Source organism: Sus scrofa, chromosome 7 (genome assembly GCF_000003025.6).
Source record: "Sus scrofa isolate TJ Tabasco breed Duroc chromosome 7, Sscrofa11.1, whole genome shotgun sequence".
NCBI lineage: Eukaryota > Metazoa > Chordata > Mammalia > Artiodactyla > Suidae > Sus > Sus scrofa.
The window spans coordinates 35,664,480-35,679,489 of NC_010449.5; the positions used below are offsets into that span (position 1 = coordinate 35,664,480).

Here is a 15,010-nt window from a genome sequence, read left to right on the forward strand (position 1 = left end):
CATAAAGGCCGTTTCCACTGCTCTCCAGGGAGCGACCTTCAGAGGCCCCAGGTTCTTCTCTATGATTAAGCCTCGGTCCAGGTCCAAGGGGGCATGGCCTGGCCCTTGTCACTGGGGCTCGAAGTCTGCTCAGAGCTACCTGTTCTGGCCTTGGCGCTGCCGACAGGGACAGTGACTCCTGGTGGAACCCTGTAGCTTGTTGCTGGCTCTGCAAAGGTTGCAACCCCTTTCCTCTCAAGAAAAAGGGGGGAATGGTTTGACCCGACACCCCTTTCCCCAAAGCCCAGCCTGGGGCTCTCCCAGCAGGCCTGAGCCCCTCCCTCACGTCCTCCTCAGCTGCATTTCCCTGTTTCGAGGGAGAGGGGCGTGCCCTCCGCATGCAGAAGTTCCCAGGCCAGGGATTGAACCCAAGCCACCATTGTGACAATGCTGGATCCTTAAACTGCTAAGCCACCAGGGAACTCCACCCCTGCGTTTCCCAAATGCTACCTGGCACTGCAGTTCCTCCTTTTAACTGTGCTTGTCTTAATTCCATCCCCTGCAACCAGAGCCTGAGTAATGAGTTATTTTACAGGAAGATGGATCTGGGTATTAGGGCATCGTTTAGTTTGCCATTACAACAGCCAATTTTGGTTATACGCTCAGCTGTGAAGGGGAAATGGGCCAGGCTACTGGGGCTGTGGGTGGGAGGAGGGGGTGCTGGGACGAGGAGCAGTGGGGATGGGGGTCTGGCTGGCTTTACCCCATATGCTTTTATTCTTAGATTATGACGCTGATGAAGAAATTGTAGGATTGAAAAGGGATGAAACCTTTTTGGAAGGATGGGAATGATCAGAGTTTTGAGGCTGGAGATGCCAAGAGTGAGAAAGTCTTTGTTAAATAACTGACATTATCACGTCATTATTATCAATAGTTATAAATAGCCTCACATTAAAGAATATTTCCTATTCGTTGATATTTCAAGACAACAGAGCCGCTGAGCATCCCTACCTGCCGTGGCGCCTACCAGACTAGCGAAGGTGAAGGACTTACGGTGCTTCCCTTCCAGATCTCCAGGTCTGACTGGGGAGCCAGAGCAGCTGCCCTCAGGAAGCTCCCTGTCAGATGGAGGTGGAGGTTCTCTTTCACGGCACCGACACAGAAGGATCTTCCCCACCCCAACCCGCTCTCAGCGTTCCAGCACCCTATTTGTTTCCCTCATGTCACCTCTCACAACCAAGCAGTCCCCTTTTCATTATTTTATTTTGACTCACTTGCCTCCTCCTCACCTAGGACAAAGGCTACACGAGGGCAAGGATCTCAGCTATCTTGCTCCTCTGTTTCCTCAGTCCTAAGGCAGTGCCTGCTCCTCGTGGCACTTGATAAATATGTGCCATGTGAACTGAGCACGAGGGAAGCCCTGCTTCCTGAGGCTTGCATGGGAGACGAGGCTGGTCCTGACATTCCTGTAGTCCATGAGCATCTCCCAAAGGCTCTAGGCTCTTGGCCCAGAGGGAGCTGTGCGCACACCCTCTATGCAGTGTGATTCTTTTCTTTTTCCTTTCCTTTCCTTTTCTCTTCTTTTCTTCTTCCTGAGACATATGGAAGTTCCCAGGCTAGGGGTCGAATCAGAGCTGCACCTGCCGGCCTACACCACAGCAATGGCAACACCAGATCTGAGCCACACCTCTGACCAACCCCTCAGCTTGTGGCAACGACAGATCCTTAACCCACTGAGTGAGGCCAGCAATTGAAACACATCCTACCAGACACTATGTCGGGTTCTTAACTTGCTGGGCCACAATGGGAACTCTTTTTTTTTTTTTTTTTAATTAAAAAAAAAAAACCAAAAAAAAAAAAACTTGGCCGCAAAAGTTGGCCACAAAAGCATGCAAAAGTTTCCAGGTCAGGGTTTGAATCTGAATCACAGCACTGACCTGAGCTGCTTCAGTGACAATGTCAGATCCCGCTGAGCCCCAGAATTTTGAAAATAACTTCAGGGAATTAACAGAAAGTCCTGAAGGGGCTGAGGTCCTTCCTCTTTGGAACCAGGTGAAGGCAGCCCAGCACGAGTGGGAACGCTGAGTGTGGAGTCGGCAGACTCAAGGAGAAGTCACCGCCCATCTGTTTCATGAGCATCCAGTGCAATAACGTTTGTGAAAATGCTGTTCCCTGCACAGGGTTGTAGGCATGCTCACTGTTATTAGTTGCATCATTAATCAGCACAGCGGCAATTTCAAAGCCTGTCTATGACCAGTGAGCCCACAGGCACTGAGGAGACCAAGGGCAGGCCATCCATCCGGAGGCTCCGCTCAGCCATCACCGAACAAAGCAATTGCTTTTGCCTGAGTCACAGAGGTGCCACCCCTGGCCCTCCGAGGGCCTCAACTGTCCCAGTGACCTGTGTGCTCCCAGTCTGGCCCGTTGGGGAGATAACCAGAAGACTGGGGAATGATTCACCTGAAGCATTTGGGTACCAGTAACAAGAGAAGCTGAACAGGCTTTAGCTACATTACCAAAGCTATTAAAGTTAAAAACCACTAAACAACCACAGCTGGCTTCCATCATCCACCCCACAGGCATCCAAAACAAAACCAACACGATCGTGTTAGAGATTTATTAAGACCTTGTGTTTGTCCGGAGCTTTAAAAGCAAGCCCCGGGCATCGAGAGCATAACCCACCAGGCACTGTCGAGCAGCATGGGATTCCCTCTCAGGGCACCCTCACGCCCCCACCCCAGAGACCTCAAGCAGGCCTGAAGTTCATGTTCAGGATCCAATATCAGAGAGTGTTTCTGAGCACAGCTGTGACACAGGGGGATAGTGGGTGGGCGTACCCTTGATGTGGGTGGTCCATGGGTCAGAGCTGAAGACCCTGGGCAGGAAGAGCAGCCAGAGAGGGGACAGCACAGTGGGAACTGGAACTTGGGAATGAGGGAGGGAGGTCCTCTGTGTACCCACAGGGCCAGGGACTGGGAGTCCTGGGGGCAGAACTAGCCAACAGCATTGGCCTGCAAACAACCCTCATTCTGCAACTGTTGGCAGGCTCTACAAACAGAGGGAGGTTCTGCAAACAGCACAAGCGTGTTAAATAGCTTCAGACTCTAAACGGCAGCTTGCTTTGTACACAGAGAATGGTGCAGTCATTGGGGACCTGGTGAGCAGACGGTCACAGGATTCATACCCCAGGATTAAAGCCACAAACCAAATGACCATCTGCCGGTGCACATGGGAGAGAGTGGGGGTCAGTTGCAATGTTTCAGTGACATTGTCACTAACAAGGTGGTCTGAAGACCGGAGCCATCCATACCTCTCTGTGGGGTACTCACTGCCCTCACCCTGAAAGGAGCAGTTGGGGGATGGCTTTCTAAAGCTCCCCCCCTCCCCGCCGCAACTTCACTTTGGTCCACAACATAACACAGCTCCTTGTTGGGAATCTCTGGGTGTCTGGCTATGGCAGGCTTGGACCATGCATTATTAAGAGAGATGCTGGGCACCTTGCAGAAGGCAGAGGCTGGTGGCAGTTGCATCGTGCAGCACTGTTGAGTCCTTCTGGTTTACAGTCCATTTGGACATCCATTATTTATGGCAGCGGAGTGGCTGTGAGCAAGCTGAGACTCAATTAAGATAACGTTCTCCCGCACAGAAGCGGTGGTTAATGCTGAGAAGTTACTCCAGCTCCCCCTCTACACTGCACAAGCCAGAGATACAAGAGACAGGAGGAACCCAGAGATGGAATGACAGAGGCAGAGAACAGAGACGGAGAGAGAGGGAGGCAGATATGCCCTCCCCACAGCGCCCCACCGCCCCACGCTGGAATCTCTGCTCCCTGTCCTGGAGCTGAGGAGCTGTGTCTCCTCAAGTTGAGTCTCCTAGGGGTCCACCGTTCCATCTGTTGCTTCTCTTGAACTGTCCATCCTACACTGTCCCCAGGACAGGGGAGGGTTTGACATATCCTTTGAGGACTGTGATAATGTCTCCCATGAGGAGAGGGAGACACCAGCACAACCTGCTGTGCCCTGTCCAGCCCTGGAGTTCACAGAGGAGCCAGGCGACAAGAGAGGCAGGTGAGAGGTGAGGCCAGCAGGGCTCCAGGAAGAAGAGGAGAGGTTGGGACCAAGGTGGAAAGGAAAGTAGGCGACAGACAAATGGCTGAGAGGTGGCGGAGAGGGAAGGGAGACAGGGAAGAAAGGGACGGGAGAAAGGGGGCCAGGGTGGATATGTGCAGAGGTGGGGGAGAGGGAGGTCAGGTAGGAGGGGACAGGGAGGCGGGGGTAGGAGAGGCAGGGAGTGGCCTCGCCAGGGACCGTGTTCCAGAGGGAGGGAGGGCCTGTTCTTTTTGGCTGCACCCGCAGCATGCAGAAGTTCCCAGGCCAGAGTGAACCGCACCACAGCAGAGACCCGAGTCGTAGCAGCAACAATGCCGAATCCTTAACCCACAGAACCATCAGGGAACTCCTACAGGGCTCCAATGAGAGGCCCCCAAGGGGACTGTCCACAGGGACCCTGACTGAGTTGAGCATGTTGAGGGCACTTCAGCCAAGTTCCCTGGAAGTCCTGAGCCCCACGCCCCTGCTTGGCTCCCCGCTGAGGACAAAGCCTTGGCTGAGCTCTGGGGGAGCAGCTCCTGGGGTGGCAGGGGCAGCTGCATCCACCAGGGGGTCTGGACCTAGGGGCTGAGATGGAGTCCTCTGGTGGGACTGGTCCTGCTGGAGGGAGGCAGCCGGTGGCCTGATGCCCTGTCTCCCACTTCAGATTCGGATGCTGCAGGATCTCTGTCCTGCTCCCCCTCCATTTCTGGCTGGGCAGCGCTCCAGGTTGCCTCTCAGAGTCCTACTGAGTCCCAGTCCCAGTCACCCACCTCCTCCTGCTCGGACTGTGCTGCCTTCTCGTCTACACAGTTTCACTGAGCAGCTTACTTCTGAGCAGCTTGTCAGCTTGAGGGCAGGGACCCTATGTCACCTATTGCTGTGCATGTGCATGTGGACACACACACACTGGGGGCCCAGCCAGTCACTCTTCCACCCAGCATCACCCCAGCCGTCCCCTGCCCACTCCCCCATGTCTCTCCTCCAGACTCTTCACAAGGCTGTCAGCAGGTGACTTCCCAACATGAACTGCTCCCCGTTTCCTTTCATCTCTGTGGCTTCAGCTCCAGGGATCCTGGAGCAGTGAGGAGGTTCGTGGGCCTAATCGGGCCTGATGCATCTCTAACCAGACAGAGAGTATGCGTCTGCATTTGTCGCCTGACAGGTACAGATGTCGGAGGCTCTCATCCATGAGACGGAATCACTCTTGGGGATTGAGAGGCTCAGCCGGCAGCAGGCTGCGCATCTCAAATGGGGGCCAGAGCCTGCAGCGGAGCCGCACCCACAGGCCGAGGTCAGCAGGCCCAGCGCTTCACCAGCTGAATTCTGGAGCCTTCTGCCTCGGAGCCAAGGTTTTCTAAGGAGGCCTCCTCTTCTAAAAATTTCTAAGGAAGCATTTCTCATCACCTCCTCCCTATCACTAAGGAGTCTTTCACAGCCAGTGCAGGTGAAGGATGAACAGTGTCTCAGACACAATCCCCCCGCCTCAGGGTGAAAGCCCAGCTCCACCACTGGCTCTTGAAGCCACCTTGGGTGGGCCACTTACCTGCCCCAGGTCTCCATTAACTGTCTTGCATGTGGGCCTGTTGTGAGCAGCCAGTGTCTCCGTGTGGATGTCCCCGTCTTCTGAGCTTCTACAGCCCTTTGTTTCCACCTCTGCTAGGTAATGTCACAGTAAGAAACGCTGGCCCTGTACCTGTTAGCTGTGTGGCATTGGGTAAATTGCTTAACCTCTCTGAGACTCAGCTGACTGTCTAAAATGGAGATGGTGGAGTTTCTGTTGTGGCTTACAGGTTAAGGACCTGACATTGTCTCCGTGAGAATGTGGGTTCGATCCCTGGTCCCACTCAGTGGGTTAAAGATTTGGCATTGCTGTGGCTGTGGTGAAGGCCTGCAACTTCAGCTCTGATTTGACACCTAGCCCTGAAACTTCCATATGCTGCAGGTGCAGCCATGGGAAAAAAAAAAAGACAACAAAAAAAACGGCTCCTTGGTCCGGCTGTTGAGAGGGTTAATGCCTGCCAAGCCCTAAGACAGACTGGTGCCCCATGAGCTCCAGGTAAATGTTGCTGGTTGTCTGGTTGGTGGTGGTCATGCAGGAGCACCCACCTCCTAGAGCTAGAAAGTTCTAGCTTGTTCTAGCCTCCCCCATCCACCCCGGAACTGGTCAGGGGCCTGGCCTGTATCCTGGTGAGGAGGGGATGGTCCATGAATCTACCGTTGATGAATCAGTGACAGGGACACGGCCACAGGAAGATAACGTGTCACTCCAGTGCCGCGCACAAAACCCCCATGGCCTCCTGTCCACTGTGACTCCTCCTCTCTAATTCTCAGTTTTCCCACCAGTGATATAACGATAATTGGCTTAAGTAATATCTCTGAAGCATCCAGCACCAACCCTGGTCCCTGGTGGGTGCTTAAAATAATGGCACCATGAAGATCGGTCCTGGAAAAATGGGGAAGCTGGCCAAGCATCTCCCACCATTTCCTGGCCAAGCCACCTCTTCCTTCTGCTGTCCTACTCCAGTTCAAGCCAGCGTCCCAGGCTCCAAAACGATGCCGTCCCACTCCTGAACCACCAGAGTCCCAGTCAGCTGGTTATTGGAGGACGGCTATGAAAAAATTAGTTCCCACAAGGTGTAATCATGGGAATTAATACTTTTCCCAGGACCACCTGCACTGATAAGAAGTCTGGAGACGGCCCTGTTCACAAGGTAGTAAGCGGGTCAGTCAACGTTTATACTACTAAGTACAGGACAATGAGGAAGGAAAAGAACCAGAAAGCAGCAGCACGGCATTTAAATTCAGAACCGTGAAGCACTGTGTTGGCCAAACAAAGCACCTGGCTCTGGGTCCCCCGTCTGCCAGCCATGAGACGAAGGTGCCCAAAGTGATGGAGCTCTAGGCCAAGGATTGAGCACGTCCCCCCTCTGCCTTCAGATCAACCAGGGTGGCTCTAGGGCTCCTGAACCGGCAAAGAAAGCCCCTGCTCCCTTCTCCTCTCAAAGGAAGCCCAAGAGGCGGTTCCCAGTGGCCAGTGCCCCTCACGGTGCTGGGAAGACCCACCACCTAGCTGGCCTCCCCTCACTCCACTCCCGACAGCACACGCTGGGGCCAATCTCATCCTTTCTGTATTTAGAAACATTGGGACCAAATTTCAACAGATGATATCAGAGCAGCATGATAGTGACCAGCTTCAGCTGAAAGGAAGGAAAAGCCCACCCAGCACCCATCAAGCAAAGCCAAAGTGGGGAGCTGACAACTGTGCTTCCACATTAATCCTTCACTTGCCTCGCCCTGGGGAGGAGGTGGCTGGGGACAGGGAGCTGGTGTGGCACTTGCTCAAAGACCCTCAAGGACAAGCCAGCAGGCACCGCATTCTCTGGTTTCCACCCACAGTGAGGCTCCTGGCAGGGTCCTCTGTGTTTGCTGAAACATGCCATTGATGGCGGCTCAGTGACGGGGGAGATCACTAAGCCTTCACTTTTGACCTCCAGTGTGAGAACTGGTCTCCTGGAAAGAAAGTCAGAAAATGTTTAAAGACTCTAACGTTACTGGCCATGGATACTGTAGTTGGGGCAATCATCTGATTAATGGGGTCAATTAATAATAGCACTGGGAGTTCCTACTGTGGCACAGTGGGTTAATGATCTGGCTTGTCTCTGTGGCATTGCCAGTTCGATCCCCGCCCAGCACAGTGGGTTAAGGATCCACTGTTGCTGCAGCTGTGGCATAGGTTGTAGATGTAGCTCGGATTAGATCCCTGACCCTGGGGAACTTCCATATGCCACTGGTGTGGCCGAAGAAGGAAGAAAAAATAATAGTAGCACTAGTGGCAGCTCACACATTTACCAGGCACTTACCAGTTCGAAGTACTTGACTTTTAACCCTGAGGTTTAATCCTGAGGACCACCCAGTGCGTGAGTATTCCTGTTACCCCCACTTTACAGATGGGGGATGGATGCAGAGGCGGGCAAGCAAACTTGGGTCTGGGGGCTCGGGATTGGAACCAAGTGGGCTTCGGGGAGAGTTCACTGCGAAGGGAGGCTATGTAGCAAGGGCATCTGGACCAAGCGGCTAGGTCAGGAGCAGGAACAGCCGGCCAAGGCCAGCGCCACTGCTCTGAGTCAGCGGGCCTCTGACAGGCTTTTATTTTTGTTCTTCCATAGAGCTCAGTTCAATGGCGGGTCTGGCAGGAACTTGACCCTCTAGAGCAGCCCTTCCCCTCATCTCCTTGAGCGCAGGCTCAGTGGGGCAGCTGTGCCAGGATGGGGGCCTGGGCCCTCGCCTCTGAGCCCCCCGAGCCCCCACAGCGCCTCCTCCCTTCAAGCTGACCTATTTCCGGGCTTCCCGTAGGCAGTGAGATGGTGGAGGTGAGTCCTGCGGGGCCAAGGCAGCCTGGGCAAGTGCCTAAGAAATGCTCCTGACAGTCTGTGCATTTCTCCGGCTGACATTCCTGAAAGGGGTGCTCGTGGGGCATTTCATCCTCCGCTGCTGTACCCGGCTCAGCCTCCAGGCTCTGGATGAGCCGTGGTCTGGATTTGCTTTCCCGTTCCTTTCAACCCTCTGGAGGAGGGCAGGGCCCATGGTCATTGATCAAGGGCAGTGAAGGGTCTGCTGGGATTTCTGCCAGCTTTCCTCCAGCATCCACATCAACAGGGCCACTGAGTCCAGCTGGCGGCCCCTCCTGGCCACCAGAGAGCCTCTGACGCTGGTTCTCCAAACACCTGCAGCATCTTCTCCACGACATCGCATGCTTGTCACGACGCCAGCCCATCCATCCGGCCCCACATCCGGGTCCCCCTAACCGCAACCTAGATCCTGGGGACCTCTTGGGCTTTTTGACGTGGACCCAAACCCAAAGGCAGGCTGTCACTGAAGAGCACTGGGCAGGGAGTCAGAGTTTAGAAAGCCTGAGCTTTAGCTGTACACACATTGCATGCTGCTGCGAGCCTCATTCTCTGAATAAATTCCTTCTTTATGTCCAGACGGGAAGTGAGACTAGGATATCTAAGTATCGTTGTTACAAGCAGAGGGGACTTGGTCACATGCGCACACATACACACACAAGGTCCCTGGAGAACTGGGCACAGCTTTGCTGGGTCAACACAGAGTCACTGGCCAGCTCCGCTCAGAAAGGGTGGGTGACGAGGGGTGCTGGGGAAGGAGGTGCAGCTGAAGACAAAGGTGGGCAAAAAGCTAGGAACTGTCTCCAGTTGACAACCCATCCCCCCACCTGACAACCCATCACATACCTGACCCATCTCCCACCGAACCATCCCCCACCTGTCAACCCCTTCCCCCACCAACCCATCCTCCACCTGCCAACACCTTCCCCCACCTGCCAACCCATTACCCCACCAATTCATATTCCTCCCCAACCTGACAACCCATCTCCTTAACCAAGGCCACAAGCTTTGAGGGTCCCTGGGCTTAGACTGGGCAAAGAAAAGCCGCCAAGGGCAGGCCGGAGGGAGGCAGAGGAAGCTGGCAGTGGGAAGAGATTTAGAGAGACATCAAGCAGGTAAGAGCAGGACGAAGAATGTGGCCCACTCGGGAGGAAAGTCTGAGCTGGGCTACACCTAGGGGCTCAGGTCCCTGCTCCCCTGCTGACCTTGCCACCAGCCTTGACTAGATCCTCCCAGAGAAGCGGATGCCACAGACATGCCTATGACCTTGAGGCTGCACCTCCAGCTTAATCCACATCAGCGTCAGGGCGAAGGCCTCACTGTCACTTGGGGATATTTATAACCTGCCTGCCAGGCCCAGGACCTGGCGGTGCCTGGAAACTAGGCCATAGGAGCTGTGGAGGAGGCAGGCCGTGCTCCCTGCCCCAGCCTTGGAAGGCTCCAGGAGTGGGGCTGAGCTAGGGGACAGGGGAGAGAGGATCTCTGCTGGGCTAGCAAACTCGCCCCACTCCCTGGACAAGTAGAGTTTCCATAAAGGGCTTCCAGCTTGTCTCCAGGCATCTCCCACCCCTCCACAAGCCCCAGCTGTGTGCATCCGCCCCACACCTTTCCTCCCTCCTGGTGACCACATCCCACAAGGCTCCCAGTGCTATGGGCAAGTCTACACTTGAGTAACATGTCCCAGGCCTTCACCCGTATGTCCCCACCTGCTCCATGTGGAAGGGGGGTGGGTCCTAAGAACTCAGACAGCCTGGGGGCCAGTGTGGGCTCCACTGCTCTGCATGTGATCCTGAGTAATCGTGTGTGAAACCTGCAGTGTCTCGGTTTTCTTATCTGTAAAATGGGCTGAACACTAAGGATTCCATGAATGAAAGGCTCAGAATGGTGCCTGGCACACAGGAAGCGCTCAGCTCAGTGTGTGCCAGCTTGTACTGAAAGGTTCATTGATGAGGAGTAGAGGCCCCAGACCAAGGCTACTTGGGTTTAAATCCTGATGCTGTCAGTCACAGGCTGTGTGTCCTTGTGCCCATTATTTAACCTCTCTGGGCCTCAGTTTCTTCCTCCCTGAAATGGGAATAATAGTACCTACCTCATGGGGTCATTGTGAGTATTAATGAGTTAATATGTAAAACTCCAAGAATGGTGCCTGGAACACAGTAGGTATTCAATTAGTACTGGCTCTGAGGAGGAGGAGGGGTGATGATGATGATTCTGGCAAGATTTTCTGCCAGCCATGCTCCCTCCCTCCTTCCTGCCCCCACACAGCTGGCATGTTGCCCTCCCTATGTGCCCTCTCTTTTCTCTTCTCTGAATTCAAGTTCTGCCCTTCCTTCAAACCCCACCTCCTCCACGCAGCCTTCCTTGACTACTTTGGTGGATCTGCACTGCCCCTTCTCCGATTTCCTAGGCCTGACTCCCTCCTCCATTATATTTCTCTGAGGCAGTCTGGTCTGTGGCCCTGAGGGGGGCTCTGCCTGGCCCACCTCCCCTCCCCACCTTGGTGCACAGAGCCTGCCTTGTGCTGGGTGAGCAGCGGAGGAGCCAAAGGCTTTCTGAGTCAGACCCATCCTTGCTGAGTCTGATCTCCTCTGCACAATGCAGACTATTCTGGGATGGGGGACAGTGTGGCCTAGGCCCTGACAGACAGACAGACAAAGCCTATGTCCTGTAAGGTAGAACTGAGTTGTTTCCCAAAAAAGAATCCTCCATTCAGAGTTCCCGTTGTGGCTCAGCTGGTTATGAACCCGACTAGTATCCGTGAGGATGCAGGTTTAATTCTTGGCCTCGCTCAGTGGGTTGAGGATCCAGCGTTGCCATGAGCTGCAGTGTAGGACACAGATGCAGCTCAGATCTTGCACTGCTGTGGCTGAGGCGTAGGCCGACAGCTGCAGCTCCTATTAGAACCCTAGTCCAGAAGCTTCCATATGCCGCGGGTGCCGTAAAAAGAAAAAAAAAAAACCCACCATTCCCACTAATGACAACCAAAATGCATTTTCCCCAAGTCCAGGAATTTTTTGGATTTTTCAATCTTCCTCACCCCTGGGCTATGGGTGCACCCAGGGGGCCAGGCGGGGCTGTGGCAGGATGACTTCTGACGTGGCACAGAGGCCACCAAGGCAGGACGCCCAGGGACCAGCACCCAGCCTGGGGGAGGCGATGCTGGGCCTGAGACATGGTGGTCTCCTTCCTGCGGTGGAAAGAAGCACCAGAATATCACGTTCTCTCCCTTGAAAGCCTGACAAACAGCAGGTCAGCCTTTCTGACTGTGACGCTGTTAAGGCTTGCTGTCCCCAGGCCACCCTCAGCCGCAGGCTCACCAGAGGGCTCAGCTGACAGGCCTCTCCACCTTCCTTCCTCCTCCCCGCACCATGCCTGGCTGTCTCCCCAGTTCCTGTCACAATGGAGAGTTGTCCTCCCAGTCCCCTCCCCTGCCTCCCCCGGTGACCACCTCTCCTTCAGGGTTGTACCCTGGACAGAGACAACCTTGCTCAGCCCACAGGAGCCAACTCTGGGGGGCAGGGAGAGGGAAGGAGGGGGCTCAGCACGGGCAGAGCGGGAGTGCTTCCTTTCCTTTGGACTCATTCTGCTCTCTGCTGGCAGAGGGCCACTGTCACCAGCCTGAGTGCCCAGCCCCTTTGAGCTTCCACGTCAAGCTGCCCCACCACAGGTGAGGGTGGGAAGAGGCCCCCCGCAGATCCCTCAGCAGAGCCTGGAGCCTGCTGCTTCCCTGCACTAGTCTAAGACGGCCTGAAAACGGTCCTCACACTGGCATCCAGGACTGAGAGCAGGAAATTAACCCCTCTCCACTTTGTAAATGATCCTCAGGGGTAATGTCCTCTCCAGGGAAGGTCTGTCTAATGGAGGGGCCCAGCCGGGGCGAGGGGTGTGAGAGGAGCCTTAACCCAGCCCGGCGTTGCTCTGGGCCCTCCAGCCACTTGCCAAGTTAGATCCAGACCTCTCTTCCCCAAACAGTGCGGGGCTTAGTGCAATAACACGAGCGGGTATTTATAGAGCACATCACACTGAAAGAGGCCTTCCACGCACTCCGTCAGTTTGTTAGCCTCTGCACTACAAGACAGCAGTGAAGGCTGTTTAATCCTCTTCCACACGGGAGGGAACGGGGCCTCAGAGAGGCTGGTCCAGCTCATCGTGGAACTCAGACACCCTCGGTGCTCCACCCACGTCTCCTGCACCTGCTGGGCACTGGCCCTGAGCTGCCATAGTGTTGGCTGCTGATGGCTCACAGGGGTCCTTCTCCAGCCGATGATCCTTAGCTGACAGGAGCCATTTCCCTGGGAGACACCCAGGAGGTTAAGGCTGCCATCACCTGCCCCTCCCCTGGGAACAGCCCTTTTGGCTAATGACACTGTGTAAGGGCCTAAAACCAGTTCCCTTGTCCTTTTTTTTTTTTTTTTTTTTTTTTTTGGCAGTTCCTCCAGCATGCGGAATTTCCTGGGCCAGGGATTGAACCTGCACCTTAGCGGCGACCTGACCTACAGCAGTGACAATGCCAGGTCCTAAATTTGCTGTGCCATCAGAGAACTCCACCAGTCCCCTTGTCTTCAGGTGGGCAGCTGTGCGTGCCATTCAGCTCCAGAGCCCCCTGTGGGGTCAGGCCTTGGCTTAGCCTCACCTGAAGTGACTGCTTTGCCTAGATTTTCCTCTACCTGCTCCCCTCACTCTTCAGAGCTTCTCCTGAGAGCACTCCCTGAACAAATCATACACCCGCAGGGCTCCCATCCAAGATCCCACTTCTGGGGAACCAGAAGGGCCAGAACACAGGGCTTCTGATCTCAGACCTGCACGCTCTTCAGACAGTCTCCAGGGTGTCCTGAGGTGTCTGTGGTGGTAAGAACCCAGCCTCTGCCAGGATCTTGTCCCCCTCTCCTTCTCCTAGAGGAGAGGCAAGTTCTTAACACTTTCCCGGTGACCCCTCGCCCTCCCCCGACTCCTCTCATCTCCCACAACCCAGGAAAGGCTCACCACTTTCTGCCTCTGCCTGTGGCAGCCAACGCGTCCATCCACCAGCCTCCTGGGCCCCCAGATCGCTACCCGGTGCCCTGACTTGTTAAGCAGTGAGATGGCAATTAGCTGGATGATATGAAAATATCCAACCCTAATTATTTCAGGGACGAGGCCAGGGACCATAAATAAATGATGAAGAGCCTTTCCAGAGGCTTCTCAGCTGGCCCCTTCTGTGGCCTGCAGAAGGCTGGGGAGTGAGGGGAACCCTTCCCAGTGCAGAATTCAGCGGTGTGGGGCAGTGACACAAGGGTAAGGTTCAGGGAGGTGGCCTGAATTTACCAGGGGAAGTAATAGACAACCATGAGGGCCACCGTCCTGGTCCTGCAGATGGACAGGAAGCAAACAGCGGTGGCTCCCTGGATGTCCTCTGACGAATAACTGATTGCAGTCTCATGAATGAATTCCACGAGGATTCCCAGCCAGCCCCTCCTCCCACATTAGCCTCTCCTTCCCATCCCTTGCCAGCCCTCAGGCAGGGTTTTCACTTCTCCCCAAAGGTGAAACTCCCACTGTGCCTCTCCCTGAGGTGGGGAGAGGGGATATGCCCCTGGGAGTGCCTGTCAGACGCCAGGAAGGACAGGCCACACCTTCCGATAGAGATCTGAGCTGCCCAGGGGCTGCCCTTTGCTGGAACAGTGTCTTTTTCCAGCAACATATCACAACAAAGCTGGGGAGAAAAAGAAACAATTTGTATTCATGGATTCTTTTATGCACCAGAGTGAATGCCAATGTACACACACAGACACACACACACACCACACACACAAACACACATACACACAGACATACACACACACTGGAACAGATGGGACTCTCATGCTTTGAAAGCCTGAATATGAACATTGATATTTATGGCAGGGGGGAGGGGGAGCTATTTTCTTCACAAGACGATTTTCGACACGGCTGCCTGAAGCAGTAAGCAACCGAACTGCACTGAACGGATGGAACTTCATTTACAAAAATGTGACTTACCTGTACCTTTTCAGAAGCTCAGGCACCATAGGGGTGCGGAACTTGTCAGGGCCTCTGGTCCTCTAGATGGGCGGGGCGCAGGCGTTTCTGGGGGCGTGGCTACACACCTAAGAGGTCTGGTCACAGGGTGGACCCCTAGCCAGCCTCACATCCTTTTCCACCTCCGGCTGGCAGAGAGGGAGGCAAACAGTGACCCAACCCAGGGCTCTTCAATGAGGGCTCCATCTCTAGGCGCTCTTCTTGTACCCGGTCCCCCAACAGGTCAGCTTCCCGTGAGTGTTTTCAGGGGGAGTAGCTAGAAAAGACCTTTTTAACCATCTCAACCAACTCTTTCTTTTTTTTTTTTTTTTTTTTTTGCTTTTTAGGGCTGCACCTGCAGCATATGGAGGTACCCAGACTGGGGGTCCAATCGGAGCTACAGCTGCTGGCCTACGCCACAGCCACGTCTGTGACCTACCACAGCTCACGGCAACGCCGGATCGTTAACCCACTGAGCAAGGGCAGGGACCGAACCCGCAACCTCATGGTTCCTAGTCA

The 15,010-nt window shown here is 54.7% G+C and overlaps 1 long non-coding RNA gene across 2 annotated transcripts in view; it reads right to left on the bottom strand.

Annotated features, from left to right (window-relative positions):
• The window catches only part of LOC102168168, a 39,219-nt gene continuing 30,432 nt past the window's right edge, over positions 6,224–15,010 (bottom strand). Inside the window, exon 4 of one of the 2 annotated variants that reach the window (XR_304437.2) lies at positions 6,224–7,580. This is a non-coding gene — a long non-coding RNA (uncharacterized LOC102168168). Of the gene's footprint in view, positions 7,581–7,835; positions 9,243–15,010 lie in introns of those variants that run through there. The other variant, XR_002345714.1, reaches the window with a different exon arrangement.